Source organism: Mauremys reevesii, linkage group 8, assembly GCF_016161935.1.
Source record: "Mauremys reevesii isolate NIE-2019 linkage group 8, ASM1616193v1, whole genome shotgun sequence".
Taxonomy (NCBI): Eukaryota; Metazoa; Chordata; order Testudines; family Geoemydidae; genus Mauremys; species Mauremys reevesii.
In genome coordinates, this window is record NC_052630.1 from 22,773,799 (window position 1) to 22,791,308 (window position 17,510).

A 17,510-nucleotide genomic window follows, 5' to 3' on the forward strand; every position below is an offset into this window, starting at 1 on the left:
TATGGAAGGGAAGCAAGAAAATCTTTTTTAACAGTGTGATTAGGGAGAAATTCAATTTGCATTGAAGATAATGGGAATTTTGTCATCCACTTCAAAGGGATCAGGCTTTGGCCCTTAGTACTATTCATAACTCTATTTCATGGTGTTATCTCCCAGTACATCTCAGCAAAACATTTAGGCAGCAATAGGAGATTTATGAAACTACCAGAGAACTGCGAGCGTGTTCACTGTTCTTTACTGAAGATATATTTTTGTGAAAGATATTTGAGATAGTGGGTCTGATTTACCTTTTTCTTGTACACATTTTACACTGTGTAACTCCATTGGCTTTTGTAGCATTACTCTTGAGAGATTCTCCTAAAAGTAAGAAGAGAATCAGGTCCATTATGCTCAGAGTGCAATGAGCAGCAGTAAATAAGCTGGTGGAGCTAGTACTAGCTGACGACGACATACCTATTATGACTTGGACTATGATGTGTTGCCTTCGCAAAGCATTGTGTGGCCATCCATTGTCTTTCTGATAGTGCTTCAAACAGGACTGTAATGTTATCTTGTTTGGCGTAGCATAACATAATGTTGCCTCAAGAGCTTCCAATCTCCGAATAAGGTAAAATCTAGACTTCCTGTCAAAAAATAAACCCTGTAAGTCAAAACTTTCCAGATGAGATGGCAAGTTGATAATAACCATCCTGACTGATGTAAGCTATTGAGAACAATGCATAGTGTTTATCTTTTGTTTTCCCATTCAGTCATCCCGTGCATGTGATCCTTCTTTTCCTTGTATCTTTGCCTCAGTTTCATGACGAAGTGGGTATTCACCCACGAAAGCTTATGCTCCAATACATCTGTTAATTTATAAGGTGCCACAGGACTCTTTGTTGCTTTTTACAGATCCAGACTACCCCTTTGATATGTGAAGCAAACTGTAGCACTCATGCTTTCATCCTTATTTTCTAAGAGCTTGCCAAAATGCTCAGGTTTACTGGGTACTTTCCAGCTCATGTATAGTGGTGGTAGGTGTGCTGAGAGGAGGAAAATGGGGTCTTCTGGCTCTCACACTGTGTACCCCTGGATGAGTGGCTTAAATACTTGGTGCCTCAGTTTAAAGCAGACAAAATGAATGATACTAGAGAACTGCAAAGCATTTAATATTTTTTATATACTGCAATGTAATAATTGCTATATTGGAGCAGGCTAATGGTTCTTCATCCTGTTTCTAACAGAGCAGCTAATGCTGGATGCTTCCGTGGAAGGTGTAAATCCTTTATGACCGTGCATCTAACTGTATTTAATTATGGAGCTCTACACTGTAGTGGGAATTTCTTCCTCACCCAGCTGGTGATACTTTTATGTCCTGAAGCATGAGAACTGATATTGTTCCCGTATCAAAATGATCTGTATAAGTCAGAGCAGTCTGAGAGCTGCACTCACACTCTGTGGGCCGTGGGCAGCTGACAACAGTGACTAGGCTTGCATCTCCCTCCCCTAACTTGTCTCCAGCATGTACCATATACTTACCTTTGAGCACTTCTGGTAGCTCTGTGCTGCCCAGGGAAGCCTATTATGCTGCAGGCTTGTTCTGCCGGTGATAGAGTATGTTGTGCTGTTGGAGTGGAACACTAAATCTCTCTCCCTATTTCCATGTACAATGAACTAAACCAAAATCCTAGATCCAAACTCTTCCCAAACTTTGGGACACTTCAGATCTGGATTTGAATTTTGTGGCATTGGGACCATCTCTAAGTAATATTAATTATTGTTGTTATTTATTTATTTTAATACAGACCATTTTAAGCATCTGAGTTTGGGCTGGTGGTTTGTCTGCACTCTCTGCTGTGTCTCTGCAATGTGCATCTAAGATGTACGGATGGTCCTAGTTAGAGATGTGTAAACCAGCTATGATACAGCAAGAGACAACACAAACCTTTGTCCAAAATATGAACCAAATTGAACTGAATTCAAGAGAATTTGGTCAACTTTTTAAAAAATTTATCTTAATTTTCCCTTCACTGCCTGAATCAGCTCAGGACCAGAGGTGTTTTTAAAATACCGTGCGTAAGCTTGTTCTTGTGGTAAACCTAGACCCAACCAATGTAGGAAAAAGCAGAGCGCTGGTGAGAGAGAGCTCATTTTTGTATGGTTTATGGCCTGGGAGCTGCAGGGGCTCAGTACCTTTAAAAATCAAGCCATTGCTGCTTGGCTTTGCAGGCTGAAGGGTTTTGAATATGTTCCCAGTTGCGTCCAAACTTTTAGCTGCCTCTCTGAACCTTTTCTGAGGTTTTCTACCATTTGTACTAACAAGTGAATGTGCTGTGAAACATCAGTGGAAAAAGTCCCTACCTAGTAAGATCTAGAGGAGCCACTGGCTATGGATTAAGAGAAATATCCTGTGCATTAGCATTGATTTGGTACTGATTTGAAATAGGCAGTGCTGGTGAGGGACTAGATAGCTCATGGGATCAACACTAAGGATGTATAATCTTTCACCTCTAGATCTCTGGGTCAAATTCATGTCAGTAGTAACTGACAACTGTTACCATGTGACTGCTGTATGTGAAACAGATTTGGTGGACTTTGTCCAGTAGATAAGTGTCCACATCACTCAAACCAGCACCACCACAATTGTGAGCCATAGCAGAAAGACTGATGGGGACAGGCCACAAAGGCTCAAGTAATCTCTTTTCTCTAGAATGATCTCTCCCAAGTCAGTGCTGTGAAAGTGCAGTAAGGAAGCTACACTACTACTCTTTATGCTATAGCTGATAAATAAAGTATCAGAGGGGTAGCCGTGTTAGTCTGGATCTGTAAAAGCAGCAAAGTCCTGTGGCACCTTATAGACTAACAGATGTATTGGAGCATGAGCTTTTGTGAGTGAATACCCACTTGGTTAGATGCATGTGACATGCATGCATCCACGAAAGCTCATGCTCCAATACATCTGTTAGTCTATAAGGTGCCACAGGACTCTTTGCTGCTGATAAATAAAGGCCTTTATTTAAGCAGGGTTGTTACTTCAGCATCTTTTACAAGCATTAAATTCACACACATGCACACAGAGCAACTAATACTGATATGGAAAAATAATTTTTGATGTCAATTTTAAATAACAAGTGAATTTTTTTGGTGACCAACTGTATTAGACTCAAAGTCTAATCTCTTCTTGATCAGAGTCTAACTTTTTATTTATTTGTTTAAACTTATTCAAATGAGGTTTTGGTCGAAACTGAATTACTAGGTACTTGAAAGCTAAGGAGCTTATCAGGCATCTGATGTTTTCAGGATTTCCCCAGATTAGACCGCGGAGTGTACAGACAGGAAGCTGAAGTATCGAGCTCCTGACCAGACCTTCCTCCTGTGCAAAAGTGGGGCTTTCTCTAACTTGAATTTTTAGCTCTGAATGCATGGTCTGAACCCTGAAATCTGCAGGGATAAAAAGCACCCTAGCCTCCCAGTTGGATCTTGGATAGAAGGAGAATGGAACAGTTTAGCTTAGCTCCATTTGCAAGGTCAGCAGAACATTTCTCACCTCTCCCCCTTGTTTGTGTTACCTTCCTGGCTCTTTATCAACCAAGGAATCAAAAAGGGACTTTCCAGAGCTATAAACATATGAGGTGAATAAATGGAATGAACCCTTATGCAAATAAGTTTTGATTCTCTTCCCTTTATAAAGTTAAAATGTGTTTGAGAGTGAAACAGATCCTCCGGAATGTGGATATTTGAGATTTTTACCTGGGACACCTTTCTTTCTTTCTTTCTTTCTTTCTTTCTTTCTTTCTTTCTTTCTTCAGGCTGTGTTGTACAGCACAGAGTGGAGTGGTGTCAAATAGAAAATAAGAAATGCACTGAAGAGGAGGAAAGAAAATGAAAGCAAAAAAGCTGAAGAATGGGGAAAAGATAAAGTAATATGAATATTAGGATTCCACTGTGAGTAAGATCTGGAAAAAATTCTAAGCTGATTTATTACATGCTTATCTTCTATCTGAGAGCCAGGAAGCGTCGTATATAAGAAAATTTAATAGTAAACTGCACATTAAAGATAGAATCAAGAAGCCTGATTGTCCTCTCAATTCTACCAGTTTAAACTGGTGCAAATCTTTTGGCTTCTCTGGATTTAAACTTGTTTAAATGGGAGGAAATTCAATCCCAAGAAGTTTAAGACACACTGAATTTTATTTGAGCTAAAGCAGATAAGGCTTTTAGACTGATTTTGTAAATATAAATAAGTCAGAGACGCTGCACATTTTCTAATATCTCTGTCACCATATATGAGTTGGCTGCATAGTCACAATGGTACTATGATTACTTTTTTTCTGCATTCAATTATAATATAAGCAGGGCTAGGTGATAAGTTATTAGCTTGAATATTTTTCTTGAGATATGATTTATATGCATTCATTTAGATATTAAAATTATATCTTCAATAGCAATGTAAGTGTAAAGTGTATGTGTATATACATACTATATATAGTGAAATATTTAAGCATTGCTTTATGCATTTGAGGGGCACATTTATTTAGGTAGCAAACATTTTTGCCTTTCATTCCTATTTTCTAATTAGGAGCAGCAAAGTGACACTAGTTAATGATTGCTAGGTATTACCTATGGAATTTTAATTTTGCCTCTCCAACAAATGCCACTGATTTTGAAGGGGTACAGAGTAATTGCAACCAGTGGGTCTTAGGTTTTACAGGTTTTTCTTTGTCATCGGACTTGCTATTGTTTGTAGTTGATTCATTTGTTTGTTCTTTCTCCTGGTTATAGGGTGGTTGTACTGACATCTAAAAAATTGTCTTAAGTTATGAAATGAGCAACAAAACTGGCAAGAGGAGGTCAGGGATCTCAGGAAAATCCACAAAGTTCCCCTTGTGGCATTTCTAACATATCTCTAGTAGGCCAGGAAGGAGGCAAAGGATACATCTTCTGGGGGTCTGGGGCATCAGGAAACTGCAGCCTTGCCCTGCAGGGTGCTGACCCACTGCAATGGTCCAGGCAGCTCCAATCTTCCTCAGTAGTACCGATCCCTTAGAGGATGTGTTGCCACTGGATCTTGGGTCCAAGCCTTATTATCCTCTTCTCTTTGATGGGGAGGCAGCCCCCTACCTAAGCACCTCTTTCACTGTCAACATGTGATGGAATACTGGGCCTATTAAAGTCAGTGGTAAAACTTCCATTGACTTCAATGAGACCAGGATTGCATCCATGGTGTGGAAGTTAATATTGCTGGGAGTTAATATTAACTGGGAGTAAAATTAAAATCTGCACAGATGTCCACAGGAACAGGAGGGGAGCATACGGTGTACAATGGTTGCTATCTGGCCCTTCACACAACTCACACACTGTTGAATTTCACACAGAAGTGATTCCCATGGAGACCTGGTCAATAATGTAATTTATTTTCTGCAGAAAATGTAGAAGAAAATTCAAATACCAACTCTCTTTTCATTTTTTGTTGTCAGAAACCAAAGTATTTTCATCCTTTTAACAACCCTCCCCCCCACCCTCAGATTTTTTGAGGAAAATTTCCATGTAATCAAAAAGGTCATTTTTTATCAAAATGAAAGTTTAAAAAATTTTTTTGGACCCACTCTACTTTCCCAGTGCTTCATTGCCTCTGTTCTCCCTCTTCTGCCACCTTTAAGTCTTCCCCACCCCATTTTATTTTGAGTTGCCTTTCTGTACCTCAAAATGGAGAGGAGTAGTAATAGGGCTATAGTTCTGCGAAAAGTAGGGCCGTGAACTCCTGGGGTTGCAGGGTTTTCAGGAACACGGGACTGGGCCCTAGGACTGCAAAATGAAATCTTCATGTAAGGTAAAGATTTTTATTATGACAATAGCTTTCTGTGCCCTCTGTGAAGAGACTAACTTAGGATGTGGAGCAAATTTTGGATTCTTGACTTGGTGGAAGGCGCTTTGTTGATTATGTCAATGTATGCTGAATTTACACTGATAGAACTGGCAAGAGCCATACAAACTGGAACTGTGGTGTAGGCACCCCAGCAGTTACTGCAGTGTTTCTCAAACTGGGGTTGCCGCTTGTTTAGAGAAAGCCCCTGGTGGGCCAGGCCGATTTGTTTACCTGTCCCGTCCACAGGTCCGGCCGATCGCGGCTCCCACTAGCCGCAGTTCGCCGCTGCAGGCCAACGGGGGCTGCTGGGAGCAGTGGCCAGTAAGTCCCTCGGCCCACTCTGCTTCCAGCAGCTCCCTTTGGCTGGGAGCAGCGAACCGCGGCCAGCGGGAGCCGCGATCGGCCGGACCTGCAGACAGGGCAAGTAAACAAACCAGCCCGGCTCACCAGGGTCTTTCCCTATACAAGCGGCGACCCCAGTTTGAGAAACACTGAGTTACTGTAGGCAGAGAAGCAATGCCTCCTGTGTTAGTCTTATTAAGGACATTGGAGCTAGATGTACAGTCCCAGTAAAAATAGTGTGAGAAGGCCCACAGCTTTTGTATGAGTATATAGAGAGTCAGGGTGGGCTTTGAAAATCTCTATGAAATGTCTGTCTGCATATAGTCAGATATGTGCATGTGTCAATGAGCGTATTTGCTTCTTGTCATCAAGGACAGATAATTTTTCCTACTTAGAAGCATACTTTACTGGACTCTAAATTAGGCCACACTTATTCAAACATTTGGCTAAACTGATAAGCTTCAATGCCAGATCTCCAAAAGGGGAAAGCTGCCCTTTAAAGTTATGTTTCCTACTGACAGAAAAGTCTGCCTCAGTGGAAGCCTGCTGCAGGCCCCACCTTAGTCTGCCTACATGATTTGGAATGACTAGCAGGTCCCTGCATATGAGTTACAACTTATCATTTTAACTCCATTTCACTGAATGGAGTTTAACTCTATCTGAATTCACTACAGTTTCCCCAGGATTTGAGCTCAAAGAATTACTAATTAAACAAGCTGTGTGTGTGTGTGTGCGCGCGCGTATTGTGTAAGACAGATAGACACACACAGAGATTTATTTACAAAGGAGTCATCTATAATTTTTTTAAATGAGCACATTTTGAACCTGTTTTAAGAAAATATTTCTCTGTCCTGTAATGAATTCTAGAGTTAGAATTCTGATTCTACAGTTATTTACTATATGGTGCTGGTTAAAATAAAATACTTCCTGGGTTACAGCAAATTCAAGTTTAAAATAATGAAAGGGCTGGAATCATTTATAAAATTATGGTTTGTTTAAACTAAACATATTTAACTTAATAATTTTAATAGAGCTAATGAGATAGAATGCAGTAAAACTGCAATGATGAGTACTGTAATTATTTTGTAACTTTCAACAAGTAAAAAACAACAGTTCTTCTGAATTATAAAAGAAGTATTGGAAGTTAGAAGGGAGGCAGAAAAGGACATCATCTAGCCTGGGTTGTTGGGCAGTTTTCCCTTCCTGTATTCTAATATGTTTAGATCAGTTCTGATAGATACTCATCAAGCAATGATTTTGAGGGCTTTTGATTCCATCTTTATCGGAAGTTGGTTCAAATTGTGGTTAATCTTACTATTCTATATTGTTATATAATAGTAGAGAGTACATATACCATTTTTAGTATATATGCGTATGTTGTGATCAGAGGTTCGAGTGAGTGAGAAGGTGTCACTAGAACTGGAAACTATTCTATATTCTGCCAGGTAAATCTTTTCCTTGTTGTATATTTTTACAGTCAGTTGACATGAGATTTTTTGTTTAGTTAGATTGGATGTTTATTGCTGAAAATATAAGAAAAACTGGGAAGTGCATTTTCATAGACTTGTATGTGCTTTTTTGGCTTCTCAACTCTCATTAACTTTAATGGGAATTGCTTGCTAAATCCCTTATTAGCACTTTGAAAATTAGTCTCCCAATTATCCTTGCTGTTTCTTGCAGCACCAGCATTAACACAGCTAACTGTTTCTGTGAGTGTTTCAAGATGCAAAATCCCTGTCTTTTAGACTACCTAAAATGTGTTCACATACCTTTGTGTGTGGTGGCTGCATTATATCCTGCCACCCGAACATGTATAACATATATCAGCAGTACTTAGATACCTGAATGTGTGCATAAGAAACCCCCTGATAAAGTTACCTCTCCAGATTTTCTATTGACTTAATATAATATTGTGACTTAATGTAAATAAATGAGTCTACACACAATGCTCTAAAAATGAATATTATTAGAGGCCTTTGGGACTATTGCTAGACCTGCAATGTGTAGCATGTACGTTACAGCTGGTCAGAACATTCTGATGAAAACTAAATGCTGATGAAAAATGAAACCTTTAAAGATTTTTTTTTGACAACTCCATTCTCCCACCCCCATTTTCAACCAGCTGTAATGTATAGGCATATGCATCTATATTGTACAAATATCTTTGTGTGCTATCTATTAATTTAAATGCAGTCTGTATATCTTTGTGTTATTTTATTCATAATATGCAATACCAGTGAAAAACAAAAAACTATCAATAAGTCTTAGGTGGAATAAAAATCAAACACTATTTGCAATTTCTTAATCTCTAGTGAAGAAAAATAATTTGTTGCAGAGAATATCATGTTATTACAAAAATGTGATTAAAAATGGGATCATAAGGATTTTGAGCCTCCTGGTAAACAGAGTAGAAAATACTACATAGGAGGAAATTGAACCTTTACTGTAGGTGATATTGGCAGTAAAAATAGAATTGCCCATTGGAAATAAATGACCAGGGTGCCTGAGTGCTTTAATTGATTTTGCATATAACATAGTGGGAATAAACAGTCATCTATGCTACGTCCAAAATTAGTGCTTGAACCAACAGTGATGGATCATGGGGTATGATGAGTTTTTCAGATGCAAATAATATATTTCTGTCTTCCCCTATCACCTCCCCCAAGACTGTTGAAAGGTTTTACTTAGTTCCTGGGCTAGGAATGTTATGGAGGTGGCATGTTAAGCTTCTGGGAGAGTTGAGGAGGGAATGAACCTAAAGGCTGTTTCTACACTGGCAAAAGCAGATAAGTAATCCAGAGGGAGATGTAATGTAGGTGGGGGCTTAGGCAGTTTTGGCACCATGTTACCTAACTCTGGTTTGAGCCAGAGGAGACATTACAAGTGGGTGGAGCTTGGGAGCACTGTTTCTCCCCAATTCAAACCTTGATCTTATTTTGTTTGCCAAGTGGTGTTGCCTCCTTTGTTGGTTATGAAAAAGCATTTTTGTTTAAATAGGAAAAGAGATTAATATATTTCCTAGTTGTTCTCTGCAAGCACACACCGTTGGCCACAACATGGGGGTTATCACTGGTTTAAATAAATAAGTAAATGAGTGAGAATATTGGCAGCACTTCACTGGTCACTAGATAGCCATATCAGCCCGATAATGTGATCTATTCTATTGTGTCACCTTGCAGTAGTATCCCATTTGATAATTTAATGAGGGCTGGTCTACACTGAGGGGGGATCGATCTGAGATACGCAACTTCAGCTATGTGAATAGCGTAGCTGAAGTCGAAGTATCTTAGATCGAATTACCTACCGTCCTCACGGCGCGGGATCGATGTCCGCGGCTCCCCATGTTGACTCCGCTACCGGCGTTCACGTTGGTGGCGTTCTGGAGTCGACAGGAGCCCGTTCGGGGATCGATATATCGCGTCTAGATGAGACGCGATATATCGATCCCCGAGAAATCGATTGCTACCCGCCAATACGGCCGGTAGTGAAGACGTACCCTGAGATGCACACAGCTAGCAGAACACGCAGACTATTCCGTAAGGCAGTGTTTTTCAAACTGTGGGTCGCGACCCAGTAGTGGGTCGCGGCATGTCAGGCACTGGGTCGCCTTGCTCTGGTCAGCACCATTGACCGGGACATTAAAAGTCCCGTCGGCGGTGCTGCCTGGCCAAGGCAGGCCAGTGCCTACCTTTTCCAACACCGCGCAGCACCCCAGAAGTGGCCAGCAGTGGATTTGGCTTCTAGGCAGGGGGGTTATGGGGCTCCATGCGCTGCCCCCGCCGCAAGCACCGGCTCCACACTCCCGGCCAATGGAGGTGGGGGTGGTGCTTGCGGGCGAGAGTCGCGCGAGGCCGCTTGCACGCCTCCACCTAGGCGCTGGACCTGCTGCTGGCTGCTTCTGGGGCACAGCACAGTTCACGGTTCCAGGACAGGTGGAAGCCTGCCTCTGCACCCAGGATGCACCACTGACTGGGAGCCGCCGGAAGTAAGTCTGTACCCCAACCCCTGCCTCTGCCCTGAGCCCCCCCCAACCTGGAACCCCTCCCTGCATCTCAAACCCCTCATCCCCAGCCCCACCCCAGAGCCTGTATCCCCAGCCCAGAGCCCTGACCTTCTCCCGCACCCCAGCCCCGAGCCCTGAGCCCCCCCAAAACCTGGAACCCCTCCCTGCATCTCAAACCCCTCATCTCCAGTCCCACCCCAGAGCCTGTATCCCCAGCTCAGAGCCCTGACCCTCTCCCGCACCCCAGCCCCAGCCCAGAACCCCCTCCCACACCCTGAACCCCTCATTCTCGGCCCCAACTCACTGTCCTCACCCCTGCACCCCAACCCTCTGCCCCTGCCCTGAGCCCCTCCCACATCCCAAACCCCTTATCCTCAGCTCCGTTGTGTTGCAAGCATCAACAATTTTCTTCAACTGGGTCCCCAGAAAAATAGTTTGAAAAGCACTGCTGTAAAACATACAGTACAGCATGGTGTCTTTTCTAAAAACTCAGCTTGTCCGGTTTCCAGGACCTTTAACCATTCCATGCAGTGGTCATGCTTTAAATCCACAAACTTTAAGCAGGCTGAAAAGGTACAAATGTCCAGCTGCCTCTTCTAATCTTTTTTATGCTGTGCTCCTGTCTGAAACCAACTTTCCTTTGCTAAAAAATCAAGAGCTGTAGAGTGACTTTTGTTTCATTTTGTCCTCCAGCTTCCACTCACCAGGTGTCATTAAAGTTGCGATATATTTTTTTCCCCACCTACTGTGAGAACAATGCATTTAAATAAAGATGTGAGAAGAAGTTACATTATGTTTCTAATGAGATGTAACCAAATTTTACTGGAAGTGCCACATCACTGCTAATTAAATACCACCCATGATGAGCTCATTTGGATAGTGTCTGAATCTTACATGAAGTTGTTGTAGAACAATAAACACAGGTTAGTTAGGAAGGATTTCATTTATAATCTCACTCCTCGCTATACGTTCAGTAGCAGATAAACCTACAATTTATATCCAAAAGCCAGGTAGTAATGATGACAGCACAGCGGATAAAAATATGGGGTGACAAGGAAAATGCTGAGAATTTACATGTATCATTAACTGGATGGCTTTGGGATCATTAAGTTCATTTACTATTAAAACATATCATCATATTTTAATTCAAAAGGAGCCTTATGGAGGAATAGTCTTCAGAGCCTTAACATTACTTAGTCACTCTAAAAAGATTTGCCTTTTGATGTAGCAGTTTATGTAAAACTGTTAAATTTTATAGGATGATTGCCTGTTAAGTATCTGTCCTGTAGGGATAGTTATTTTCAGTGTAATAAGATTTCTTAAGCTATAAGTTACTAAGTGGCCCTGGCGGAATATAAAACAAGTGTCCACAGAGAGTAGATTTATGGTTTCACAGCCTGTTGAAGACTGCAAAGAAAGATTCACCTCCTTGTGGATCTTGCAAAGGCAGGACAATATTATTTTATTGTGTTTTTTTTCTTGTTAGCACTGGGTTTAGAAACCTCCCAGTGCAAGAAAATAAGTGTGGGGCTGCAAAGAAACACCAGTCAATATTTGCTCTTAAGGAATTTCACACTTAAAGCAATAGCTGCACTTATTAGAAATCAGTGCACTCTTCCTCAGTAAAGCCTGTGTCCATGTCATCATATCATGCTCTTATTGAAGAGAATTTGTTTTATTTTTTTCTGCTCTTGATAGGGGGAAAAAAGCGATGATGGGGGCAGTGATGATGAAAGGAGCACATTCCTGACAACTGGAGACCATGCTGTTTTGCTAAAAATGAACACTGATCTTCTCAGGGAACAATACAATACCGACTAAATCAGCATACATAGATGTGTCTTAGGGCGTGGTTCCTTTCAAGGGTGAGTTTCCCATTTGAAAAAGAGGGTTCTTCTAATAAAGTTCTTGATGAAGTGTTCAGTTGCTTATTGATTGAAGGAAACCACAGTTTTTGAAGGATATTTGCTCGAGAGACTCAGTGACAAATGCTGCCTTTAAAACTGACAAATGGAGAAGGGAGGTTGTTAAAAGGAATTTTATTAACCCCCCTTTTTTATTTTCTTTGCATACAAATCTTACAGAATCAGCAGACAGATCAGCAGTGCAGAAATTAGTATTGGGTACCACAGGACTATTATTTTGCAAGGTTGTATGTTCTGAAGTCTGCTTCGCAGCAAGACAGATTGTTAAAGAAGCATATTTTTAAATTCCGTTGTTAGCTTGAGTGGTTCAGTAGCCTAAAATAATAATTACCACAGTAAAGACACAAATACATTGTTGGATACTATAGCAGGTGAGTTGTTGGCCAGAGTGCCGAATAATGCATTCTGTGCTGCATACTTCACTGATTAGGCTGCATGCTTTGCTAATAAAGCTGCAAATTACAGGGACTGCTATTAAATACAGTTTATTTTACTTTTCGTATGGCATTTGTTGTTAATTTGAGGTTCAGGTGTTAGAAACCAATTTTAAATGATATCTCCAGCTAAATAAAGTTAATTAGAAAAACATCCTGTAATTGCTACTGCTATAGAATAGGATGTATAATGGGCTCATTTGCCATGTCCACTCCATCCTATAATGGCTCTATGGGTGCTTAAATGGGGTTCCCTGCATGTTTCCTGATATCACTGCCTTCAGTTTTGCTGGTCAGTGTTTACATCCTCATGAGCGAGCTTTGAACGCTGACAGATGGGCAGATTATTATGTGCCATGTAACTGATAGTGGTGCCTAGAAGCTCCAGTCAGGAGAAGGGCCTTCTTGCAAGAAGTTCTGTCCGGACACAATACCTAATCCACTGACTCTGAACAGTGTTTATATAATTTCCTTTCCCTGTAGGAAGAGGATGCACTCAAAGAGCCCAGGCTCCTGGATATGAGCCCTAAGGAAGGTAGTATCTTTTCCTATGTCTGTAAAGGCCTAATTAGGTGTCACTTGGACAAGACACAACCTCTGTGGCCTAGATCCTCAAAGATATTTAGGTGTCTAACTTCCTTTGATTTCAATAGGAGTAAGGAACCTAAATACCTTTGAGGATTAGAGCCTGTGTGTCTAGATGTCCCCAATTAAAAACAGGAATAGTAATGACTGCTCAAGTCTTTGAAATCCTCAGATGAAAGATACCATGTAAGTGCAAATATTGTAATGACTGTATTACTTTTTATTACTGTGAATAATAATGTGAATTGAGGCACCTCTTGTGAATGGGTGGGGCCGGCTCTTGTGTAAAAAAATAAAATAAAATAAAACTAGCCCATTTCCCAGTACTTCTGTCCCACAGCCATAATTGCATCTGTGACCCATAGTCTGGATAGAATTGCGTTGGCTGCAGTGAAAATTTCACTCATATTTTACAGCCCTTGGAAGAATGCCAGGCAGCAGAGAGAGAAAACAGAAGTGTGAAATACTACTGTGCATCAGAACATCCTTAAAATGAACATCATGTATTCTCAGCTTTGAGAACTGAATTCCATGAGTTGTAATTGAATCTCTGTCAGACCCATGGGGCTCAGTTCTTCAGCTTGGATATCTCTGTCTTCACATACACAGGAAATCAAAGAACCACTTGATCATTCATTGACTCTTCTGGATGGCAGTAGCAGAAAACGGGAAAGAAAAAGAATAAATGATGTGATAATTTTTGGCAGAGAGGTTTCATTTCAGGGGCTAGTTTCTTTTATGTTAAATAATTATGTAAAGGGTGAATCTTCCAAAAGAAACCTCTACCTCATTGCCCCTTTATTGCTGTTCACCATTTCACCCCCACTCCATCTTATTTAGAGATCTATGTTTATCTTTTCTGATTGATTCTATTATACTCCCTACTTCATGTCTTATGTGGATGAGGGTGTTGTGCTCTTTAAAACACCTGCCATGTTCTGCACGAAAAGTTTCTGTGGTGAAATCAATGAGTGTTTAGCATCTACAGGCTTGGTACTGCAACCACTTCCTTACAAGCAGCTCCACTGTAGTCACTGGGTTGGATGCCATTGGTCATGGCCTTTCCTCTCTGGAGATGTGACCAAAATCATAATCTGAGCTCACAAGTGAAAATGAATTTGGTAGCTTGCTCCAAATCTATATTCCAGCTCACCCCCTCCCTCCCAAATTATACTTTCTCTGCAGTGGATCATGACATCGCTTTTGTCACCATGATGCAACATTCTTAAACGTACACATGCATAAAGTCAGTGGTGTCAGAAACCTAAATGTTCAGAATTTGGGATAGGTTCAGATAAGCATCCTAAAGCATAGTTAAAAACTATCCAATTGCATTCTTTTTCTTTTAATGGATTACATTTACATTAAAAATGAAAAGAAGCTGTAACTGCTGCCATGGAAACATGCATGAATTCACATTGATGCCCTTTTCAGAGAGATTTATATTCTAAGGATGGATAGGTTTCTCAGTGACTGAAGTGTACTGTAGTTACCAGTCTAAAGACACACACACACACAGACAGACAGACAGAGTGTTTCATTTCCTGCCTAGCAGAGGACCTGAAATTTTAGGTCAGTGATATGAGAAGATTCTACAAAAGCAGAGGAGGAAAGAGATTATTAACTCAATATCTAATGCGCAGGCAACACTTAAATTAATCTTTTTTTTTAAAGCTGAAGGCAAAAAATGCCTGGATTTCCTTCACTAACAGGCACAGCTTTGTGTGCCGAGCCAGGTCAGCTGATGTACTGTGCAATGCTAAACCACACAGGATGGTTGACAAAGTCAAGAACAGTCTTTGATGCAAAAAAGTTGTTGCAGTCATGTTTCTTCCAGTGCAGTTCCTGGTGTGTGGCTTAAGTGATGTTTTCACCAGAAAAAAAAAAGTAAGTGCATGGACTAAAGCTGACACTATGGAAATTAGCTCAAACTGTACATTAAGGATTTAGCAAATTGTAAGTGGGATACAGCCACCAAAAATTGGGATTGTTTCCTGCAGGAGTGTACAATAACATTTGTATAGCCCCTTCCTACCAAAGGCCTCCATCTACTTTACAGACGTTAAAGTGAAGTATTGCTGGATAGGATCATACAGATTAAAACTCACTATCAAGCATCACACTCTAGTAGTGTACTCACCTTGTAGTACACTCTTTCTACTCTTCCACCCACACCATGACTTTACTACTACCAAGAGTACTATATACTACAGACCATGCACCACAACATTATGTCTGCCCCACAGAGATACCAGCCTTCCATCACCTTGCAGTATTAAGGTATGTATCAGTGGGGAGAATAATGCAGGCTATTATGCCCTGTAAAGTGGCTTACCTTTTATTTTCCATAAATTTGTGTGAGATATATTATGTGTGTGGCAAATGAAGTTGTTGTTGGTGTGTGTGTATTAATTTAAAATAACAATTCATTTACTCTGTACACAAAGCACTAAGCAGCCAGCGGCCAAGGGATTTATGACCTTCAAACCTGCAACTCTTTTGAAGAATTGTCCTTGGAAAGTATGCTGAAGCGTTGGTAATGGCCACTCCTTTACACCTATGAGGAAAGGGCAGGTTAACCTGTATATGTGTTTCTCAAGCTCATGTGTGCTACCTGCTGATGTTTACTAACTATAGAAGCTCTGCTTACTTAGTGCTCTACACGTACAAAGTACTTTAACTAATCCTCTGACAGCCCTGTGATAGACAGGCCAACTAGATAGGCATACTGAGAGACATGGGTTAAGTGACTTGCCTAAGGTCAAACAGCAAGTCAGTGGCTGGTCTAGGAAAAGAATCCAGGTATCTAACCATTAGACAAAGTTGCCACAGGCTCATAATCTATTGAAGGGCTATATAAACCAAGGAATCTGAGCAGAGTAAATGCCACAGTAAACCCAAGATGGAGCAGACAGCCTTGTTAAGGCCAATTATATACTTGCTATTTTCATTATAAATGGCTTCTCAGTTATTATACACCACAAATAAGAGGAAAAGCACCCTCACCTCTCTGGCTGCATACTCTATCTCCTTACAACAACATCTGTCACTGTGTACACCCCTCAGCATTTCTTAGTATTCTGCCTCTCCTGTCTCCATTGCCTCAGGCTTTCTCCCCATATTTTGTGTCTCTGTCTCTTCTCTCCATGTTTTGCATTTCTCTTTGCCCTTTCCCTAGGCTCCTTTCCCAGAACCTGCTCTGCCTCTCCATCACTCATGCTTCTCTCCCCTGCCTTGTGTAGCTCTGTTTCTCCCCTTCTGCCACCAACTCCTGTAGCTCCCCTCCCGTCTTGTCAACTAAACTTTCTGAAGACTAAAAAATGTGATGTAGTATATGGCTGGAAAAAGTTAGGAGTTCTCTTCAGAATGAACTCATTCAGCCATTGTAGGAAGAAGTTTAAAGAAGAATAGAATTGAGAAGAACGTGAAGAGCTTTGGAAAAGCTCATGTGCTCTTCCAACCAGGCCAGGGATAATGTCCTACTCATAGTAAGGTGGTGCGTTTCCAGGGGTGAAAGTAACTTACAGGACTTACCGGTACTGCTGGAGTCCTGAGGGGGGCGTGGCCTCATCCAGAAGAGGCGTGGCCTCAAGCGGAAGAGGCGGGGCCTCTCAAGATTTAAAGGCCCTGGGGCACCGGCTGTGGCTGGGAGCCCCAAGGCCTTTAAATCAACCACGGGCTCCCAGCTGAAGAGGTGGCTGGGAGCTCCCCGGAGCTCAGGGGCAAATTAAAGGGCTCGGGGCTCCGGCTGCTGCGGGGAACCCCGAGCTTTGCTGGACTGGGCCCAGGATTTAAAGGGCCCGGAGCTCCTGCCACTGCAGGGAGCCCAGAGCCCTTTGAATCCTGGCCCAAGCCCAGCTGCCGGAGCCACAGGCAGGATTTAAAGGGCTCGGGGATGCCCACAGCTGCGGGGAGCTCTGAGCCCTTTAAATCCCCGCCGCAGCAGCCGGTGCGGTCCAGCACGTTGTACTGGCTCTTGCCGGCTTACTTTCACCTCTGTGTGTTTCCATTCTTTATCCACTTCCAATGCCATAGGCAACGAGTGGTGGGGCTGAGGGACAGCTACTCACTTGACAGCAGCATCACGGTTCATGTTTTTAGATAATTTTTCAATGCAAGATAGACAGTGCTTGAATTTGATGAAAACAAACCAACTTAAGGGATTGGAAGGGCTTGGGCACTGCAATAATTGGGGCCATATAAGTACCTAAATAGATAAGGAGAAGGAGGAAGGAAGGGTAATGGATGAGTGAGCAATCCAGTTGGATGAGGGGGAGTTGTTATAATGGCACACTTGCTCTCCAGGCACTTTTTTTTTTTTTTTTTTTTGCACTGCAGGATAGTGAGATGAGGACATTCCTTCTCTGTCTCATGCC

At 41.6% G+C, this 17,510-nt stretch overlaps 1 long non-coding RNA gene across 1 annotated transcript; it reads left to right on the forward strand.

Annotated features, from left to right (window-relative positions):
• Positions 1–459: 459 nt before the first annotated feature.
• On the forward strand, positions 460–15,654 carry LOC120369787. Its single transcript, XR_005583417.1, has 4 exons — positions 460–607; positions 3,789–3,924; positions 11,889–12,055; positions 13,551–15,654. It is a non-coding gene; the product is annotated as an uncharacterized LOC120369787 (long non-coding RNA).
• The last annotated feature ends 1,856 nt before the right edge of the window (positions 15,655–17,510 follow it).